The sequence below is a fragment of the Lineus longissimus genome, chromosome 11 (genome assembly GCF_910592395.1).
Source record: "Lineus longissimus chromosome 11, tnLinLong1.2, whole genome shotgun sequence".
NCBI lineage: Eukaryota > Metazoa > Nemertea > Pilidiophora > Heteronemertea > Lineidae > Lineus > Lineus longissimus.
This window is the reverse complement of record NC_088318.1, coordinates 7,066,494-7,087,236: the sequence shown is the minus strand read 5'-3', so window position 1 is coordinate 7,087,236 and position 20,743 is coordinate 7,066,494. Positions and strand designations below refer to the sequence as shown.

Below are 20,743 nucleotides of genomic sequence, written 5' to 3'. Positions count from 1 at the left end.
CAATCATATCAATGAACTTCCTTGATCATTCGGCCCTAGCGCCTTATCAGTTGTTGTTGGCCTTGTATTTGATATAAAACTTGGCTAGCTTACCTATTCTATCAAAATTAAAATGTTATCTCCTCATCATGTTTTGCAGGACAGGAATGATCTGCAGCTGCATTTGAACATATTTGGTGACCACATCTCAAAGATGACCAAGAGAGAGGATCGAGCTATGACTTTGCACATCCCATCGACTTCGGTGTTCACCAGTGCAATCATCAGAAGAGCCAGGCAATTCTAGTATTCAAGTATTTCATTCTGTAATACTTACCTCAAAATTTACTAAATAAAGAAAACCGCATGTGGCAGTTGGTTAAAAAAATCAAGTCTATCTGTTTAAAGTTTTTCAAACATTTCAATGGTGGCATTCTGCTAAGGTTTGTTAAGAGTTTCACTTGACTTAAGCAGGGTGTACACTAGTAAAATATTAGCAACATTTTACCAACATTTTACCAACATTTTACCAACATTTTACCAACATTTTTACAACAATTTTGCAACAAGCCCTTCAAGGCCCTGTGTTCACTAGCAACAAAATTGCAACAAATTAGCAACATTTTTACAACATGTTGGTAAATTGTTGCAAACTTTTTAGTGGGAACAAAGGGAAATAGGTATTTTGGAGGGAAAATGGATGATTCCAAGGAGAGAAGATGTGTTTTGAGTGCTTCTGCAGCAATTTTAGCTGTCATTGTTGAGAGACGGAAGAGGCGGCGAAATAACCAAAGAGAATATGGACCAGGCCCTGGATCAAAATGAGGGTGGATGATGGGGCATACCACTGCCTGTTAAGGCCGCGTATCCATAGGGTATGCCCTTGTGTAGTGTGGCGTTATGGCGTAACAGCCTTGTGACCTGGCACTATGCCCTGAGTCTCCATTGGATATTCCTTTTTGGTCATGTAGGCCTTTGTAGTCCTCATTTCGCAGCGGTCAATCGCGTTTATCCGCACGCTGTCATTATTTCAGAAGACAATTTCTTATGAATATTGAAAATGAAAATACAAGTAACCTGTATTTTCACTTGCAACATCAAATTGACATGTACATGTATATAAAACCTGACTTTTAAGCAACAAATTACAGGTTCGTGCTTGTTATGATAATCATCAGTTTCGGGGTCCCAGAGTAGTTCCCGTTGATGAACCTCTTGAATTAATTTCGCCTCAGACATTGCTTCCGTGTTGTTCACTCGCAAAAGAATGGACATGTTCAATCCCAATATGGGCCTATATTCCCAATCCACAGTGCATATATGCCCGCAATGTGACACGGCATAACCTATGGGAACGATCAATAACACCAATGAAGGTTCATTGTCCGTGTGGCGCGCCAGGCGGTAAAAAGGGAATGTTGTGCAGGGCACGGAACAGCCTATGGATACGCAGCCTAAAGGAGTTGCGGCTTACTGACAAGCCGTCACACAAAAACTTCTAGAAAAGGTTTCATCACCCTACGAAGCAAGACACTCACTTGAGAGTTGCTATACCTGCTTCTTGTTCAAGTCACATGAACTCCGGTATATCACATGACGCAAATCCTATTTCTGATTGGCTGAAGAGTTTGCAACATTTTTACAACATGCAACAAAGAATTGCATTGCATTTAATTTGCAACAATTTTACAACATGTTGTAAGACGCGTTTTGCTCTGTACACACTACGCAACATTTTTGCAACATTTGTTGCAACTGGAAATGTAAAAATGTTGCTAATATTTTACTAGTGTACACAGGCCTTTAGGCAATAATAGAGTTGGGTAGAGCATTTTGTTAATGTTACCCTTTTAGTTAGGGAAACTGGTGCCTTCTGCATTAGGTGGACCCCACTTACTCATCTGTCAGACCGGCCTCACACGTCGGCAGTAGAGTTTAAGGTCCAGTCTGCGAGATTTACCCATTTCTACCCAGCCAAAAGCGGGTGATTGGGCTAGTCTCTCCATGTGATTCAATTCGCATGGATTCTTGTGTCCCGGTGCTGAAAGGATCCCTCCACAAGGGCAGACTACATCCGGTGGCACTGAAGTATGGAAGAAAGACAGAAGACGACCAATTTGCGAAAAGGATCATCATCATCATCATCATGGAAACAGCTGAGGATGAATCATGTTGCTGTGTGTAGAATTGATGGTCCAATATAGGTTAGGTTATCTGTTTGCGCACACATTGCAAGGGTGGAGCTTGCTTGAAGTAGATTGCGCCAGTCTACCGTAATTCACTGTTACACATCCAGAAGCTAATATCCTTAGGCTTTGAGTCCTTAGTTTAGTAGAGTTTGACGAGTAATGTAATATATACGAACAACGCAGCAACAACTCAGCTGAGCGCCAGGCCCTTGGGCCTCTTGTTCATTTTTAGCTCACCTCTTAGCAGAGGTGAGCTTATCCCATACCGTGGCGTCCGTCGTCCGTCGTCGTCGTCGTCATCGTCATCGTCGTCGTCGTCGTCGTCCGTCGTCCGTTAGCAGGGCACGTTTCGTAACTGTTAGAGCTATTGAGTTGAAACTTGGTACACATGTACCCTTATGTAATGACACCTTGGAGACTGAGTTTCGGTCCGATTCGTTTCATGGTTTGGCCACCAGGGGGCCAAACGTTAAAAGTGAAAATATGCAATATCTCCCTTAATAGTAGTCGGGAAATTTTGAAAAAAATATGGTAGGTACTTCTAGCAAAGGTGCATCATATATCCTCCGGGTTTTTGATTTGACCTCCTTTTCAAGGTCACAGAGGTCAAATGGTGTAAATTGGCTGTTAGGATGTAACGATGGCACGTTTCTAAACTGCAATGACTATCGATACCAAATTTGATACACATTTACCCCTTAGTCAGGTGATCTCAGGGACCAAAGTTTGGTCCAATATGATTCACCACTTGACCACCAGGGGGCAAAATCCAAAAACCTTAAAAATGTGATTATTCCTTAACTTCTTGCCCGATTGCCACCAATTTGATATCATGGGTACATCTAACCACCATACAGTATATGTCACACAGGTTTTTAATTTGACCTTCTTGTCAAGGTCACAGAGGTCAAATGGCGTAACTTCGCCGTCAGGCCGTAACTATGGCACGTTTCTTAACTGCAATGACTATTGATCACAAATTAAGTACACATGTACCCCTTGGTCAGGTGATCTCAGGTACCGAAGTTTGGTGCGATCTGATTTGCCGTTTGGCCTCCAGGGAGGGGGCCAAATCTTAAATTCTTCAAAATGCCATTATTCCTAATAATGACTTGCCCGATTGGCACCAATTTTATATCATAGGTACATCTAATTCTAACAACCATTCAATGTGTCACCCGGGTCTTCTTTGATTTGACCTACTTTTCAAGGTCACAGAGGTCGAATGTACTGTAAATTGGCCATTTTGGGGAAATTGTAATTGCTTGGACCTACATCAAACCTATGACACAATACCATGCTCTTTATCCATCTTTCCTCCACATGAGGTGAGCACAATGGCCCTGGCCATTTCATTTCCTTTTCACCGGATCGCCTCTGACCTGTCTCGTCGATGAACTTCTTGTTTGTGCAGTCAAGCGAAACCTCTCGCTGGGTGTATATCGTGTTTCAAGTAGTATTGGACGTTTGGTAGTAGAGCATTGTGTTTTGTAACTTAGCCGCTGGGGTTTTATCCATGCATGTCAGCTTTAAGACACTCTTTTCCGCACCGTCAGTGTAGTCACCTAAATCATGTCACAAATACCATATTTGTCAATTTAGGTCAGTACGGCGACGGTGCGGAACAGCTGATTGGGTTGGCAAAGTGCCAATAAAGCAATCTGACATCCGCAGAGGCTCCTTCCAGCTGAATCGCTGTGAACGTTGGCCCAGTGCCAAAAACAAAAACTCCGTTATCTGTACTGACTAGGATATACACAAGATAATTTGACATAAAAACACATTTCTTGTCGAAATAATTGAATTTGCACGTTGATTATTTACGATATAAGAATAACATGCTCGGGACTACTTGAATCCTGCCGCCAAAACGCGTTGTACGGTCAAAAGAGGCTAACTCCAGTTTTGGAGAATGCTTGTCCATGTTCTGTCTCATATCAAGTCTCGTATCAGGAAATCAATGATTGAGAATCAGATTACGGTGTCGTTCTGACTTGGTTCTGACTCGGGCCTCTTCACTACAGTTACTATCGTTGTACACGTTCCAGTACCAATAACGTCTACCCAACTTACAACTGGTCATTTCCCAATATCGGTAAGTTAACTTAGCCCCTCTTTATTTCTCACTTTATACGCTATACCATCTCTAGGGTAGTTTCAGTAAATTGCTTAAGCACTGTTCATGGATAAAGCTTAACCCTTTTACTGCCGGCCAATTTTAATTTCCATGAACCCCAACTGCCGGTAGATTCTATAGTTTTTACAGTAATTAAGGCAGCATATTTCACCAGCCTAGTGAGAGAAAACCATTGGAGATACAGCCAAACAATGTATATGAAAGTTGTTCAGTATGACCCCCTCTTTCAATTGGGGTAAAAAAATTGGGAGTTCTGACCTAATTTGCATACCGCCATCTTGAATTTATAGTGAGGACGGACAAAAAATCTCAAAGAAACACTATAATTGACTCAAACTCAATTCTTTTTTCAAATAAAACTGTTTGAACAATAGTAATAATGTCTTTTCTTTGTTTTTCCTGAATGGGAACCCTGAATTTGTTTGTGTCCTGCCTAAAATGCGAAATAATGCCATGGTAGAGGAGGTATCCATGTGCGGAAATTTTCAAAATATCAAGTTTTCGCATCTCACCCCTAGGCCCATCACCACCAGCCCTAACATCAGCTACAGCAGGAGCAGCAGGATTAGGAACAACATCCTGCTCATCATCAGAATCCATTTCACTATCAGCAGGATTGTCCTCAATGGGAGAATCAGGCCTAGGCATAGGTTGGACATTTGGCACTTCTGGGACACCCTGTGTAGTGCCTACATCGTCATGTACATCGCTATACACACTGTCACTATCGCTTTCAGCATCGTCATTATTTACATCGTATTCTGGATCCGAATCACTATCTACGAACTCCTCACCTGAATCAGAATCATTCACTACATCTAGTTCGTCCAGAACCTCCGTCAGTGACAATCTTTTTGCCATTTCACCAACTTCAAACTCAATTTTCTCCCAAAAGTTGTACAGGTCGATATACCATGGGCGCCGCCATTTGCAAGCTCTATCATCGTACTACAACGCCATCTACGAACTTCTTGAAAAACTACGCTAGTCTTCGTGTTATCTATTGATTTTTAGTGATACACAGAATGTCGCAAAAATGCGACTTCGGCAGTAAACGGAAAATAATGGTTGTCGCAGAAGTGCGACTTCGGCAGTAAAAGGGTTAAGGGTTTGCTATAGGCACCACCATTTTTGCTAGAATGTCAAATCTTGGCGCAACAAGAACTCATTCAAAATAAAGTGAATTCAAATTTCAAGGATGGTATGCTGTTCTTTGTTTTTCAGGGAACGGCGTACCAGCCTTGAAATTGGTATTAACTGAATTATGAATGAGTTCTAGTTGCTCCAAGATTTCAAGCTCGAGCCAAAATGGCGGTGCTTATAGCCAACCCTTAACTTACATGACCGAATACGAATTCCGTTTTCAAAAAGTCATACTCCCATGGAAAAAAGCCCTAGCTACTCGGACATTTAGCCACCACAATGTTTATTTGCCTCCTGGACGACAGCATCCTGAACTTCATGGTCTTTACTGCGTTTTAACATAGCCAGGCAGTAATACCCATGAAGGATTCCATTGATATTCTTGTTTTTTTCATGTTCCAAGCACACTTGAGTTTTGGGTGCCATGCATACAACCGTGCTCAAGTAGCCGGTAGCACATGTCTATTCCCATGCCAGCCTTAATATCAATGCCTAAACATGCTTGGCCAATCTTCCATCGCCAAATCTCCTTTGTAATTCATCCAATTTTAAATCCTAGTATTAAGATGCAAAAACCTTGGTGGTCAAGATAGGACGACAGGTTCTTGTCCAAATTATCGAAAGTTCATTTCCTTCACAAAACTTTCACCAATGCCAATGGCAATGGCATCATGCAGCTCACTTTTTCTTTACCATTGAATTCTATGAAACCAAAGATACCAGGGGTGTAGCTAGCAGAAGGAAAATTCCCTGTTTCGAAAATACACACTGAATTAAAACTTAAAAGCATAACCGTTGTGTAGATTGATATACACCATAAATACCAACTTTCAGCAAATTCCTACGCTTAATAACTGCACTATGACATTGTGTACAGGTGGATTTGCATTTAATCCGACCATGATTAAATTGGACCACCATGATTCAATCGAACGGTCTACCCCTTTACTTGATATTCACAGGCCCCTGAGGGCTACTAACACTTACACTACAGAGCTTGAAAGCGAAAAAGACATAGACAGAGGCTAAGACCTCATGAAAAAAATTCCCCCCTACCATGCCTACTACTTCTCTATCCCTTCAATTATTGGCATATTCATGATCCTATGTTGAATATTATACGCCTATACTTTCATCCACATGGCTAAGAAATCTTGAAGATTGCTCTGATTTTCAAGATATGTGAATAATGCTCATGATACCTACCTCAAACACAACCCCAGGCATGCCAGCATTCTATTCCATTCCAAAGTTAGAATTAACCACAACCTCTCCAAAATAAGGCAATATGTAACAGCATGGGAGATTTTTTCTACTCAAAATTGGTACAGGCTTTAACATGCGAAGAGATCATACGTGAGATCATTCATGACATAACTTTTCTGCACTCCATTCCACTGCATTTAGCACAGGAAACATATCTTCGTGCAAAGTCAATATTTCTAATGCAGTTGCAGTCAAAGCAGAGTTCTGAATCAAATAGAATGCTGGGACTTTCTACAAAGATTCCTTTACCTTCTGCAGATATCCTTAGGAATCTCACCTTGCTTGCTTAGCACTTTCTCTCAGTTCAAAGTCAGTTCACTCTAATATTTGTTGGATTCATTGTTCTCACATTGATTCACAGTTCTTAGATTGTGTGTGATATGACTAGCATTGTGACAGGATTTTAAAATGACGAAGTTGAATTGAAGCAGATATTAAAGGTCATATATCAAGGTTTGAAAACATGCTTGATACTCATGAAATATGTTGAGGGTTAAAAAAACAAGATCCCAGACATTAAAAAAATTCTAATAATAAAGTCATTATTTAGTTATTTCAATTTTCAATTTGAAACTATTTGAATTTCCCACCACACACAACTTTAGATTAGTTCCACATGTGGCCGCTAGGGATTTTTTGATGACGTAGGTCGTGTCAGTCAGAACAAAGCAAGATGGCTTCCGCATACAGTTCAGAGAGTGAGAGCAGTGAATTTGAGGATGTTTTGGTCGATACAGAAGGATATTTAAACGTTGAGCCATACATGTTCGAGCCATTGATATCACTAGATCATAATGAGAGTGATCATTCGGACGAAAGTGATGAGGAAGTGGAGGATGAACGCCCTGAACGTGCAGGCAACAGAAAATGGCAAGTTTTGTTTACATTCTCACTCTGTTCTCTATGCACACAGCACTACATCATGACATGCATCCACTACTACTATACACAATTGGACTTTATCTGATGCTCTGGCACTTCTTGGATGGCTTTGTATTGGTTCAATGGTTGTATGTATTTGAACAGTCTCTGAAGGACATTTGCCATCTGCCATGTCATGGACTCGGCCTCATCATCACTGAGACTGAGGGAAGCCAAGGAGGGCAACTGGCAACTGGTCTAGTGTTAATCATCATTTTTTGTAAATATGTAAACGTTTATCACTTCAGGTGTGACTGTGGAAACTGCACAGCTCAAATCACTGGAACAGAGTCGATGTGCTGCAGTGACTATTCCCCAGTTCTGGCCAAGAAGGAAAGTTATGAGCCAGATGGAGTTGCCTGCATAACTCTGCATCCCGGATTCGCAAGCAACTGCCTTGACTGATATGTCCTGGAAAGTGCCATGTATGAATTTATCCAAGATCAAGGGCCAATAGGAAATGATCAGCCAATGCACAAGTAAGTTGAAATAAGTAAAATAACAGAAACTTGTACATGTACACTTCCTATTTATTTACAAAACAGAAACAACTGCTTTCAGCACAAAGGATTCATGACCATACTACATTGTATGCATTATGTTTCATCTGAACTCAAATTTTCTCTCAAACTGTCTTTTCAGGTTATGGAGATACCTTGCATACCGCAGATTTGTGCGCTGGTGCTGGCAACGTTTGGGCAAAAAGCGAAGACTTCCTCTTCCAGTCTGTGCTCGTGACAAGATTCGCTCTACCTGGCCCTCAGAGGAGTACACTGGCTTTCGTTATCCAAAGAGTTGAGCGTCCGATTAAATCGAGTCTTCCGGCTATCCACGACCTCAAGTTTGGTTTGACGTTTTGTGTATTTCGTACAGACTGGCTTGGGTGTAGACTTGATGCGATCTTCTCTATTGGCCAATGCAGTGCTGTACGAGGGCATTTTCTCTCGAAGTCTCAATACCTCATTCAGTAGAAGTTTAATGTATTCTGAAAAGGAACGAATATTTTGATTTTTTTTGAACAATAAATATTTTGTATTTATAGGATGTCCTGTTGTTTTTGGTGACACAAGATCATCTCCATGAAATACCTCTGGAAATGGAAATGGTGTTCACAGTCAAGTGGAACCTCTCTAAAGGGACCATCTCAAAATTGACTGATGCCAAAATAGAAGAACAGTGTTAGTCTCTCTGTGAACACTGAGCACCTAGAAAACTCCCCCCAGACAAACACTGTTCCTCTTTTTTTGCATCAGTAAATTTTGAGATGGTCCCTAAGGACACCCATGGGACTGACAAGTGCTCTCCTTAATAGAGTACACTCCCACGGCAGTGGTATGTCCCGCCCCTGGTTTCATATACCACTGCTAGGCGAGAGTCTTTATCAGCGGCTAGGAAGACGACTGCAACAACACTACTTTGGCACTCTGCCAAGCAATCGGATGTTGTCACCCTTTCTATATATGGCCATTTTCAAGGAGCATCCTCAACCTACATGTATGATATAGAAGTACTTTTTTGAAAAGGTTCCTACCATAAGTCACTGGTACTTTCACTTCCCTTGCCACAGGTTCACCCTTCTTTGCCTTCGGATAGGAGACTGACCATCGCTTAGTCCCATCTTTGTTCGCTGCTTGGGCACGTTTGGAATTCTCGTTGAAGTGCAATGTATTCAGTTGGATGCAGATATCCGGCTTCATGTGATAATCCGTATCGATAAAGTGATCACTGCAAAGTTTGGCCGAAGGCCCAGGCTTCCAACACTCCAAACGTTTGCACTTCCGAATCCACAGCTTCCTCCTCTCTCGTTCAACTGGCTTTGGAAATTCATGAAAATGGGTCCCATCCGTCATTCGATTGTTCTTTGTGCTAGCCTTGACACAATTCGGAGCCACACAATACACCATAGTGAATGAAACACATTACTTCCAGGTGTGCATAACTAATTAAGGCCCTCCTGCTTTTATGATTGCATGACATGATCTACATCACAACTTTTGCTGAACCCGCCGCCTGGCTCTAACAAGCCAGTTGCTAGCCTGATCAGGCAATCAAGTTGTCAAACACATAATTGGCTATATCTTCAAAATGGATGGAGCTAATTGCATTTGGTTTTCTGTATTGTATAAAGTGTTAGGTACACTTTTGAAATCGTCTTACAGCAGAAAATGGCAAAAAACCTTGATATATGACCTTTAAGGAAAAGCCTGGTAGCAGAATATTTCCTTATGGCTCAATTCCATTCGTCTGATTAACACAATGTTTGAATACCGCAGAGCTTTTTATGACCTTGATTCAGATTGATTGGCTTGAAGTATCCTTGAGGTTCTCTTGATTTTTTTCCAGTACAAAGTGGACCAGACTGGCAAAGTAGATGCTCAAGCCACAATAAAAGACCCAAAAAGTAAAAGGAAACGTATACATTCCACGGTCAACGGCCTCGGACAAAACTATCATTCAAAAATCCCGAGGTGAAGCCTTGGGACAAAACCGGCCACAAATCCCTAGGCCAACCTTTCAAAGAAACCATATATCCCAAGGTCAAGCCTTGGAAGAAATTTCTCATACGTCCCAGGGCCAAGCCTTGGAAGAAACCTTTCATACATCCCAGGGCCAAGCCTTGGAAGAAACCTTTCATACATCCCAAGGTCAAACCTTGGAAGAAACCTTTCATACATCCCAAGGTCAAGCCTTGGAAGAAACCTTTCATACATCCCAAGGTCAGGCCTTGGAAGAAACCTTTCATACATCCCAGGGCCAAGCCTTGGAAGAAACCTTTCATACATCCCAAGGTCAAACCTTGGAAGAAACCTTTCATACATCCCAAGGTCAAGCCTTGGAAGAAACCTTTCATACATCCCAGGGCCAAGCCTTTGAAGAAACCTTTCATACATCACAAGGTCAAGCATTGGAAGAAACCTTATACCATCTACCTCTAAATCTCATCAATTGACATTATCTAGCATAATACATCAAACAAACTTGTGCTGTCTGTCTATCAACAACTCCTCCCATCTGAAACCTTCAATTCGTAACTATCATCGTAAACATCTACCTCGTTCCTATATCTTCAACACTTTCACTGCACAATTTGCTACATTATACATTGTAGGTTGTAGATCGTACTGAATTGACTGAACTGTAATTGATTGATTTAAAGTGATAAATTGCTGAAAAGCAAGTACCACAGTGCTTTTCTTCGTCTGTTTTCTTCATATCCGTGATTGCATGCATTAGATTTTGAGACAAAACAGTAGAATTCGTCTTGGTTCTAGAAAATACTTTGTCTCATTCAGTCTACTAAGTACGCCTGCCCTTGTCAGTCCTGAAGTTGGTCCACCAGAGTGAGGTTCCTCAGGCACATTCTGTGAAGGCTGTACGCATCCCTAGTAGTTACATTCAGAAAAACTGTGCCACAAGGTTTGTCTGTAATACTTCCAGGAAAATAAGCCCTTATTGATTTTGAATCCAGTTGCTGTTCAGACAATACTGGTGAGAGTTCTTCAAGTCCTGAAGTCCGCTGCCCTTGACAACAACCACAGTTGCTCCTGAAAACTACATTGTGTGATTGTTTGCCTACTACATTCGTGCTTTCCATACATAACAAAGATTACAAAATTTCATCTTGCTAAAGACAAGCAAAGTACAACAATTTGAATAACATCTGTCACACTGTCACAAATTGCTCTATTACCACAACATCATGATCTCTCTTGAACAGTACCGGTCAGCTGTGGGTTGTTTCTTTTCAAGAGCAATAACAAAAAAGGACAAGGACGCCCCTCAGTGTGGTTGCAAACATACGACTCCTCTCTTAAACAATGTTCAAGATTTTTACAGTGTCACAGAACTTTATGGGTACAACATTTGGTTTGATGAAATGACTGTAAAGCACAAGCCCAGAAGTGCTGATTTGTCCGTTGACGACATAATATTGAATACCTTTTACTCTTCTGTACAAAGCACATGTGAATATTATTTTTCATTCTGGATCTTGGAAAATGTACTGCTTCATCATTCATTTGCTAACTTTGAAAGATTAAAGTTGGCTGGTGATGTAGAGAGTAATCCAGGACCTTGCCAGTTTACAATAATGAAAGCAGTTCAAGGTCATTTCCATCAGGGTGATGTGACAAGGTTTCGTGGCGTGTCCATTGGCAAACAGTGTATTTGTAACTGTGTCAAAGCATTGGCCTTTTCATATGTTAAAGCACCTCTTTCGTGGACATCTAATGATCTAGATGATATTCTACTGCAAGGAGATCAGTTGTATCAGAAATGGAATATCGCTGGCTATATAGCGATAGATCAGATTCACCCCTATATTGAATTCTCTAACAAACATTTCTTTAGTTTAAAACCACTTGGTGCAACTAAAAGTGTGCTTTTACTTGAAAATAGTTTACTTCTTGATGATGACGGGACGCCATGTATACAGTTACGGCATGCTGTTCAGAAACTTTTCCCAATGGGACTTTCCATTCTGATCATTCAAGGGAACGCTGTGGCCTTGATTTGTGTGTCCGGTCGTTATTTGTTGTTTGATTCCCATAGTAGAAATATAAATTTCAGATTGAAATTAATGTCATCAAAAGCATTTGCCCTGGGAGAAAAGAGGTCAACAATACAACATGGCATTTCTGATGAATCTTCCACAAGCCAACATGATCCCCAGCCAGCCACTTCTACATCACACAATTACCATTGCAATTTAACAACATACATAACGGATCAGAAGGAGAAACTTACTAGAAATGAGTACATGAAAAGACTGATGCAACGAAAAGGAAAGGATGAGTTATACAAAGCAAATGAAAAATTGAATGATAGGACAAATAAACACTCTCTTCGTACTAACACTGAATATAAGAACAAGGAACTTTATCAGAAGCAAATGACAAGGACACATCCATTATACCAAGAAACAGAACGACTACTTGGAACACTTTGTAAACAGAAACTTCACAAAAATAAAGAATATGAGGCAAAGGAACTTCATCAGAAACGAATGAAAAGGACTGATCCAGAAATAAAGAAAAAGCAGCTGCTAACTAAGCAAATGAAAAGGACTAATCCACTCTTCCAAGAAAAGGAACGAATACTAGGAACACCAAGTAAACAGAAACTTCGCAAAAATATAGACTATCAGGCAAAGGAACTTCTTCAGAAGCAAATGAAAAGGGCTGATCCAGAAATAAAGGAAAAGGAGCTTCTAACTAAGCAAATGAAAAGAGCTGATCCAGCAATAAAGGAAAAGGAGCTTCTAACTAAGCGAATGAAAAGGGCTGATCCAGAAATAAAGGAAAAGGAGCTTCTAACCAAGCGAATGAAAAAGGCTAATCCAGAAATAAAGGAAAAGGAGCTTCTAACTAAGCGAATGAAAAGAGCTAATCCAGAAATAAAGGAAAAGGAGCTTCTAACTAAGCGAATGAAAAGGGCTAATCCAGAAATAAAGGAAAAGGAGCTTCTAACTAAGCAAATGAAAAGAGCTGATCCAGCAATGAAGGAAAAGGAGCTTCTAACTAAGCGAATGAAAAGGGCTAATCCAGAAATAAAGATTTGGGGAAATTGCTCATGACTTCCTATTTACTGTGTCGGTTACTGCTAGTTCGCCTAGTAAGACTGGTCCTTCAAGAAAAAGTCTGGCATATGCACCCCTTGACATGCCGTGTGCTGAATGGCATTTGCTCTGCTATCATATTAATGCTGCGTTATGTCATTGATAATTATCACATCGTAGTTTGCCTTTAGGTCTCTGTCATTATTCAGAACTAACAATGGTTCTCTAAATCCAACTATTGTTAGATTACTGGTACCATACAAAATAGTCTTAAATCATAGAGGTATGTACTAGTATCTCAAAGATAACTTCCTAGGTTAAATGACCTTAAATGGATCTCAATGGAATCAGGTGTTTGTTCAAGTTGTTCACAGTTTCTTCTTTTGGATGTTCCTTGTGTTGTGACATGTCTCCGTTCTGCGTTGTCAAACAATGGCCACTTCAGTTCGATCATAGCAGTGACATTACTGTGCCAGGTGCAATTCCATACAAATTGGACTGCTCTTGTCTCCACGATTTTGATGATGTTGTGCTTCATGTTATGCAGGTCCTAGACTGAACTACTGTCTTCAAGCTTGGATGTTACAATGACCTGTACACTTACACTGCATCATTTTACTGTAGCAGGAAAATTTAAAAGCCCTTGCAATGAATCCAAGTGCTGTACTTTCTTTAGAACATGCGTGGACATGGTGGATCCTGGTCCAATGAATTTGGCCAAGCGATACCGAAGTAAAAGGTGGGATAAACCTCCTTTCAAATGAACTAAGTGTCAATTTTGTACGAACTTCTATTTGGTCTTGGTCTAGTTACATGTATATACTGTACATGTACAGGAGTATGAATGTCTACCATCTTCGACAATGTCACAACCAAGACAGAACAGACTGTTGCCTCTTCAAAGACTTCCAACATCCTCAACTGAACAAAGATTCTAAAAGTTGAACGAGTAAACAAAAAGACGAGAAACACAGAACTTTGTTTCAACCTTTATAAAAGTATATTCACACTGAAGTGTTTTTAAATGCACAAAAATGATACAAAGTTTAGTCAGTACTGTGCAAATACTAGTATCTCCTCTGATGTTCTACACTGTCCATCAAAGTTCACACTGGTTTCTGCGACTCAATAAGGAACAACATTATCGTGTCTAAAGTTAGTGCTCCCAAACTATTCTACAATTGCTATCAGCTAATTTCAGACTTACATTGTCCCTTGACCACCAACAGTACAACAAACTGATTGAAATTACTTGTCCAGCTAACAAAGTCTTGACTTTTGGTTACAGAAGGTAGATGCACAATCTTGTTTCAACAAATGACACTTACACTAAAGCAGTCATAAAAACAACCAGTAGACAGGTCACCACATTAAACCCAATGAAATGCAGCAATAATGCCACAGTACAGCTCAAAGACCATGTTTGGAATTACAACATCTGCTTCCATACAGACTTACCATCTAACTGAGCAATGTGACTGCCAGGCTTGATCAACAACAGTTAGCGACTAATTGAACAAGGACTTAGAACATGAACATTGTCACCTGATGACCAACAGTACAGCAAACAAAACTGATTGAAATTACTTGTCCAGCTTCGTTACATTCAATTAACAAAGTCTTGAATTTGGATTACAGAAGATAGATTCACAATCTTGATTCAAACAAATGACCCTAATATACTAAAGTAGTCATAAAAACAATCAGTGGACAGGTCACCACACAGGACCTAGTGAAATGCGGATATGATACCATTATTGATATCGACAGTTGCTACAGCTGGAAAATAGAAGTCCGGAATATCAACGTCCAAATCCACATTCACTTCCTCAGCATCGTCACTGCCAGGCTTCACCAACAACAGTTGCTGACCATGTTGAGCAAGAACCTCAACCAGAACGTTCTGCTCTGTGTTTGAAACTGCCTGAAAATTGGAAGACAATGTTTAGCGAAGTACATGTACATTTATGAGCAATGCTACATAAAAAGTAATTTCCAAGACCATTTTTTAACTTTGGATAAAAAACCACCTTCCATGAATTAGCGGTAAATCATTACAAATTATTCATTAAAAACCTCTAAAGAGACCATACAACTTTACTGGACGAAAACTCTACATCACTTGGCCAGTGACCGTCTGATTTGAACTTCATTACTTTCGAATTGCCATTGATCATGTTTGGTATTGCTTCATTTACTGAAGACAAAGTTACTCTACTGGAACTCTTGGAATTAACTCAAATAAATTTTCATTCACAAGTTTGAAATGAATGACATATCTCTTACTTTTGTGACAAGTGCTTGATTCATATCCTGACAAACATTACAAACTTGCCTGCAATTCAGTTTCCTGAGTTGTTTTTAATGAGGTGTCTTGACCCCACTTGTCGACCTCGAGATTATTCAGGCGAACTTCTCCACTTCGGTTACTTTCATCCAGCAAGGTGTCAAACGTATTCCACAACTTGCAAACCACACTCCCTGTCTGATCAGCAATGGTGACATCACGCCTGGACCAGTTGATTCCGACTTTCCGAGGCGATACCTGAATAGTAAATAAACTTATCATAAAGTACATACCTATAACATCAAAGTTTATGCTTCTGCTTTTCATGCATGTTATTGTTTTAGTGCAAAAACAAAATTCTAGTTCTAGTTGCTCTTTCCTGACCTGTTGATGAACCTGCACTTTCATCAAGACATGAACTGTAGATGACGTGGTGTTGCCAAAGACATGCAACCTACTTGCTATAGCCTACCTGTATTCTATTTCAGAAGCAGATTTTCTGCTAGCCACCCATTTACTAGTATGTTAAAATGGGAAATGAACAACTACCCAATTAATTGGCAATGATTTCACTCCAACTTCAAGTGACATGCTTCATTAGCTCCATCTATACATTCCTTTCACAAAAACAGTGCATTTTTTTACTCACATTTTCAACAGTACCACTTATGCTCAGGCGACGTTTCTTGGGCGACTGCATTGCTTCAGCAACAGTCACAAGTTCCGAATTGTAAAATCTGTCTTCAACATTATCACAAGGAAACTCCTCTGTTGGATAAATCTGGAAGGTAAAAGTTAAAAATTCATTAGAACTTGCTTCAAACAATTAAACAGGTGAATTGTAGTAGGGCTTAGTGACCTGCTCTACCAAAACAATATGCTAGCATCCAGGCCAAAAGCCTTGATAAACCTGAACAATTCAATACTGGTATAGAACCATGTCTAAATATTACATCAGTTGTCTTAACTCTAAGTACAAGAAACATGTGCTTCTTCGGTGGAAGATACAGGCTAGGCATAGTAGACCTAGTCCACAGGTCCAGTCAATCTGCCATAGTCCCCAGGCCCATGCCATGAAAAAATTCAAAAGTAGGGTTTTCGACGAGTATCGTTGGTTGTTACCATTTTGACCAGAATTGACAATGCCACTGAAATTTCTTTTAACATGTTAACTGCGTAGGACGTAGGACGTAATATTACGTCCTAAATTTATTACTCAACTAATTCAATGGTACACTGCCAGGGAAAGTGGGGAATCCCCGAAAGATCGTCAGCAGTGCTTAGTTTAGGTTTCAAACAATACGCGGCGCCACTTGTCATGTGGGAATTATTGTTTTACTAGGCATGGTCAGCCTCTCAAGTCGGACGCTGTGAGGCGCCACCCGCTGGTGCCAAATTTCCCCCCACTTTTATTTGAAATTTAGGCTATTTACAGTGAGATATAAATGCTTCTAGTGTTTTTATTTGAAGTGCGATTTTGATGAAATTTTTTGGAGCCAATTTTGGTACTTTTAGGTTTATTATTCATCCAGAATTTTTGGGTTTTCTTAGAATTTTTGATTTTTTCATGAATTTTTGAGAAAAGTCCCCAAAAATTGATAATCTGCAATATTTTTGGTTCTAAACACCCTTATATGATTCTTTGATCTTCAATCAAGCTGGTAATGCAAAGAAATGTTGCCAAATTTAGCCATAAGTATTTTTAAATAAATTTGATAAAATTTTTGCTAAATTAATTCCGCAATGGAATCGCGATTAAAGAAAATTAATTACGCGGTTAACTGGTTAATCAAGACAATAATAAGAGTAACTGATACCGGTACCTTTGAACTGTTCTGCAGCCGGATAATCTTCTGATCAGCATTTGGAATGACTGGATTTGTTACCATGATGTAACTGTTCGGGACGATCAGATTTTCATTCGTGAACGTCGCATCTTCTTGGTGGACTACCACGTCACAAAACCACTGCTGCTGCTGCTGGTGCTTTTGCGATGACGCACCAGTACCTCCGCCCCGTTGAATTCGTTGGTTGAGTATCTTGAGTTTCCGCACGTTCGCCATGTTCAAAGACCCGCAACAAAATACTAGTAAAACAAAAACCTCCGCAAATCAGCTCTCGGCGAATTTTACATTGTCTGATTTCAAGAGATTCGCCACAGCCTTTATACTGCGCAATTTCACGACGAACAAGCTGTCAAGGAATGTCATTCGCTAAAACAAATCACCTGATCTTGAACTGCCAAAATATTTCAATAAAACGATTTCTCATTGATCCAAAATTTTGACTATGTGCCAAATTAATTTCACCGGTGTGGCAACTTAATTTTGGCTGCGTGCCAACTTTTGCACCATTTCCTTATAAGGCAATGTTTACAGATCGCCTACCGATTGCCCCTTATGGTCCTCATAGTTTCGTCCAAGATCCTGAGATATTGTTCAAAATATTTCAATTTTGAAAAACCTAGCTCACCTCAAATCATTTTGTATGTCCTGAATGGACATTCAATGATAATATTTCCTACTTGCCAAGCGTTTCTATCCATTTTTTAACTTTCCTTCGACTACAATCGCACCAGAAAAGGGTAGTCTGTACTTTCCAGAAAGTTGGAATTCCGGAAAGTTTGAATACTTCGGAATCTATCGAATTGTACAATAAAGTGTATTTCAAATGGATTTTCGAACATTCTTTACATCACAAAGAATAAAGAGAATGGTCAAACATAAATTCCGTGATCGTAGCTGGCATGGCTACTTTTAGTGTCTCATAGAATCGAAATCCAACATTCCCCCTTTGGTCCACCCGCAAAATTGCGAAGTTCCCTTCTTATGTTCTTTAAGAAACCAATGCTACCCGTACTATTGTGATTTACAAGACTCCCAGATAAGACACCACCATCTGACAACACAAGTGTGGACATGATGGACAAGAAAACTGCTAGGGCCTACTGCCGTAATAGAGAATTTTTCAATAGATTCCCAGTGTTCATAACACATTTATCGTTCCATCTGCATATCACTAAACTTTCCATGCAACTTTCCACCTGTCATCAACTTTCCACCTTTCCAACTTTCCAAAAAGTACAGACTACCCCAGAAATGTTGATGGCTTTGCAGCAAGATACCTTTTCTGTGCTAAACTTCATTAAATGCATTACAGACAAAGTTATGTCATGAATGACGCAACGTCATGCACAAAGCAAATCTCATTGTTGACAACGACATTTGGTTAAAGGCCTGTCTACACTGGTAACATTTTCCGATATAAGTCACACAAAACAAGTGATACAAGTGGATACAGGAGTATGTTCCAAAAAGGTTCATAGTGTACACAGAGTCTATTTTTTTCCCGACACAAGTAGCAACATTTGTGTGCACTTGTTGCAATTAAATTGAAATGCAATTACTTAACAACATGTTTCCAAATGTTTCCAACCAAACAGAAATGAGCTTCAAGTCAGCTGATCTAGCTGTACTCATGAGATTGGACAAGATACCAGCCACCATGGACTAGCTCGAAATTGAACAGCTAGGTTTTATTGGGAAAGTTGTCTCTGTTTATCCGATATCATACTAAAAGTTAAAGGGGTAGGCCGTTCCATTTAATCGTGGTCCGATTAAATGGAAATCCACTTATACACAGTGCCGTAGTTCAGTTATTATGCGTACGAATTTGCTGGAACTTATTTATACCTCCATGGACTAATCAAGGTTTATTAGAAACATTCTCTCTGTTCATCGGACATGAAATTAAAAGTTAACATGCACAAGAATATAAAGAACACAGTGATATGCCCCATGTCCTCCTCTCAACGTAATTCATGGCCCCCAGTCAATGGCCTTGTCCACACCCTATTTCTTTCGTGCCCTCCTATCCAAAATCACTGTAAAAATTACAGCTATAGCTCCCACAAAAAAAATCTTTTCCTTTTTGTTGGAGCTATTTTTCTTCAAGAATGCTTCCCCACTCATGTTCTGGACACATCTATAGATTCATGCACTTGATTGGGAACAACGTTACATGACGTATTGTTGGCCGTCGTCACGACACCATGCATTTTACATTGGCTTACTGGACTTTGCACAATATTTCGCCAAAAAAGTATTCTACGCAACGGTCCCGAGGTGACTTTTCCTATTCATAATGGCTTACTGGACTTTGCGCAACGAAACGAAACGAACGAAATGGGGGAGCAACCATTATGTTTTACCCCGGTACGTCAAGTTCGATACATGGTGGCAGTCACCAGTATGGATGTGTTTTCCATTATGAATACGTGTTTTTAAAAATCAAAATCATGAATTTGTTCGGACCTCGATCGAAGAAGGTACGACCAACAATAAATTAATCAAACCCTTATGAGGTTCATTCATTTGAAGTAGAGAGGGTAACGTACATTAAATACACAAATCAAACACACACGCAGTGCTTGCATGCATTGCAGAGAACGACTTTTGAGTGGTGACCCGCACCCACCCAGGCAGCTGAGACACATGTCTTGTTGGACATGCCTACCGATTTTTACTAAATAAAAGCATAACTTCACTTCACACTTTTCGGGGTTGAAAATGTACTCATGTAAATTACCAGAATTACATGCCAAATTCGCACATGACCTGTTATTTCTCAAAGCTTGGAAGCTCAAATGTCTACGATCTAGGATGGACAGGCTGTGTATTATGAATAGGAAAAGTCACCAAGGGACCGTTGCGTAGAATACTTTTTTGGCGAAATATTGCGCAAAGTCCAGTGAGCCATTCATAATACACAGCCTGTCTATCCTAGATCGTGGTTACATGGGGAGTAATCGTTGTAAAATTAGGCCAAACGCAAAGACAGTTAACCCGGGTACCACTATGTTTACGATGCGAACAAGCCGCGTAAGTCATTATCAGCATTTTTTTCATGGAACATTTGCCGGTACAGCGTCACAGGGAGCAGCATTGAACGGTAAACACGGTAAACAGGTTCACATCATATTCAGACGACGGCTTGTAATGGCCATACAGGAAACGATTCGTATCAACAAAACTAAGGGCCGTATCGTCTGTTTCATGTTTTTTTGCATTACGCCCCCTGGTGCCAAACAAAGAATAATTTTGAAACGAAATTTGGTGTGAATTTGTAAACAAAGTTTTAAGTGCAGACCTCAAGCGGTTACGGGTACAAACTACATTTATTATCAAATTGCTAATGCATTAAAAAGTTGAATTGGTCAAGTTTAGCGCCCCATAGATTTTTCCCAGACCTGCCGATGAAAGTCA

At 40.1% G+C, this 20,743-nt stretch overlaps 1 long non-coding RNA gene across 1 annotated transcript; it reads left to right on the top strand.

The window, feature by feature from the left end:
* The first annotated feature begins 7,162 nt into the window (after window positions 1-7,162).
* On the top strand, window positions 7,163-8,342 carry LOC135496182 (uncharacterized). Its single transcript, XR_010448625.1, has 3 exons — window positions 7,163-7,584; window positions 7,884-8,114; window positions 8,278-8,342. It is a non-coding gene; the product is annotated as an uncharacterized LOC135496182 (long non-coding RNA).
* The last annotated feature ends 12,401 nt before the right edge of the window (window positions 8,343-20,743 follow it).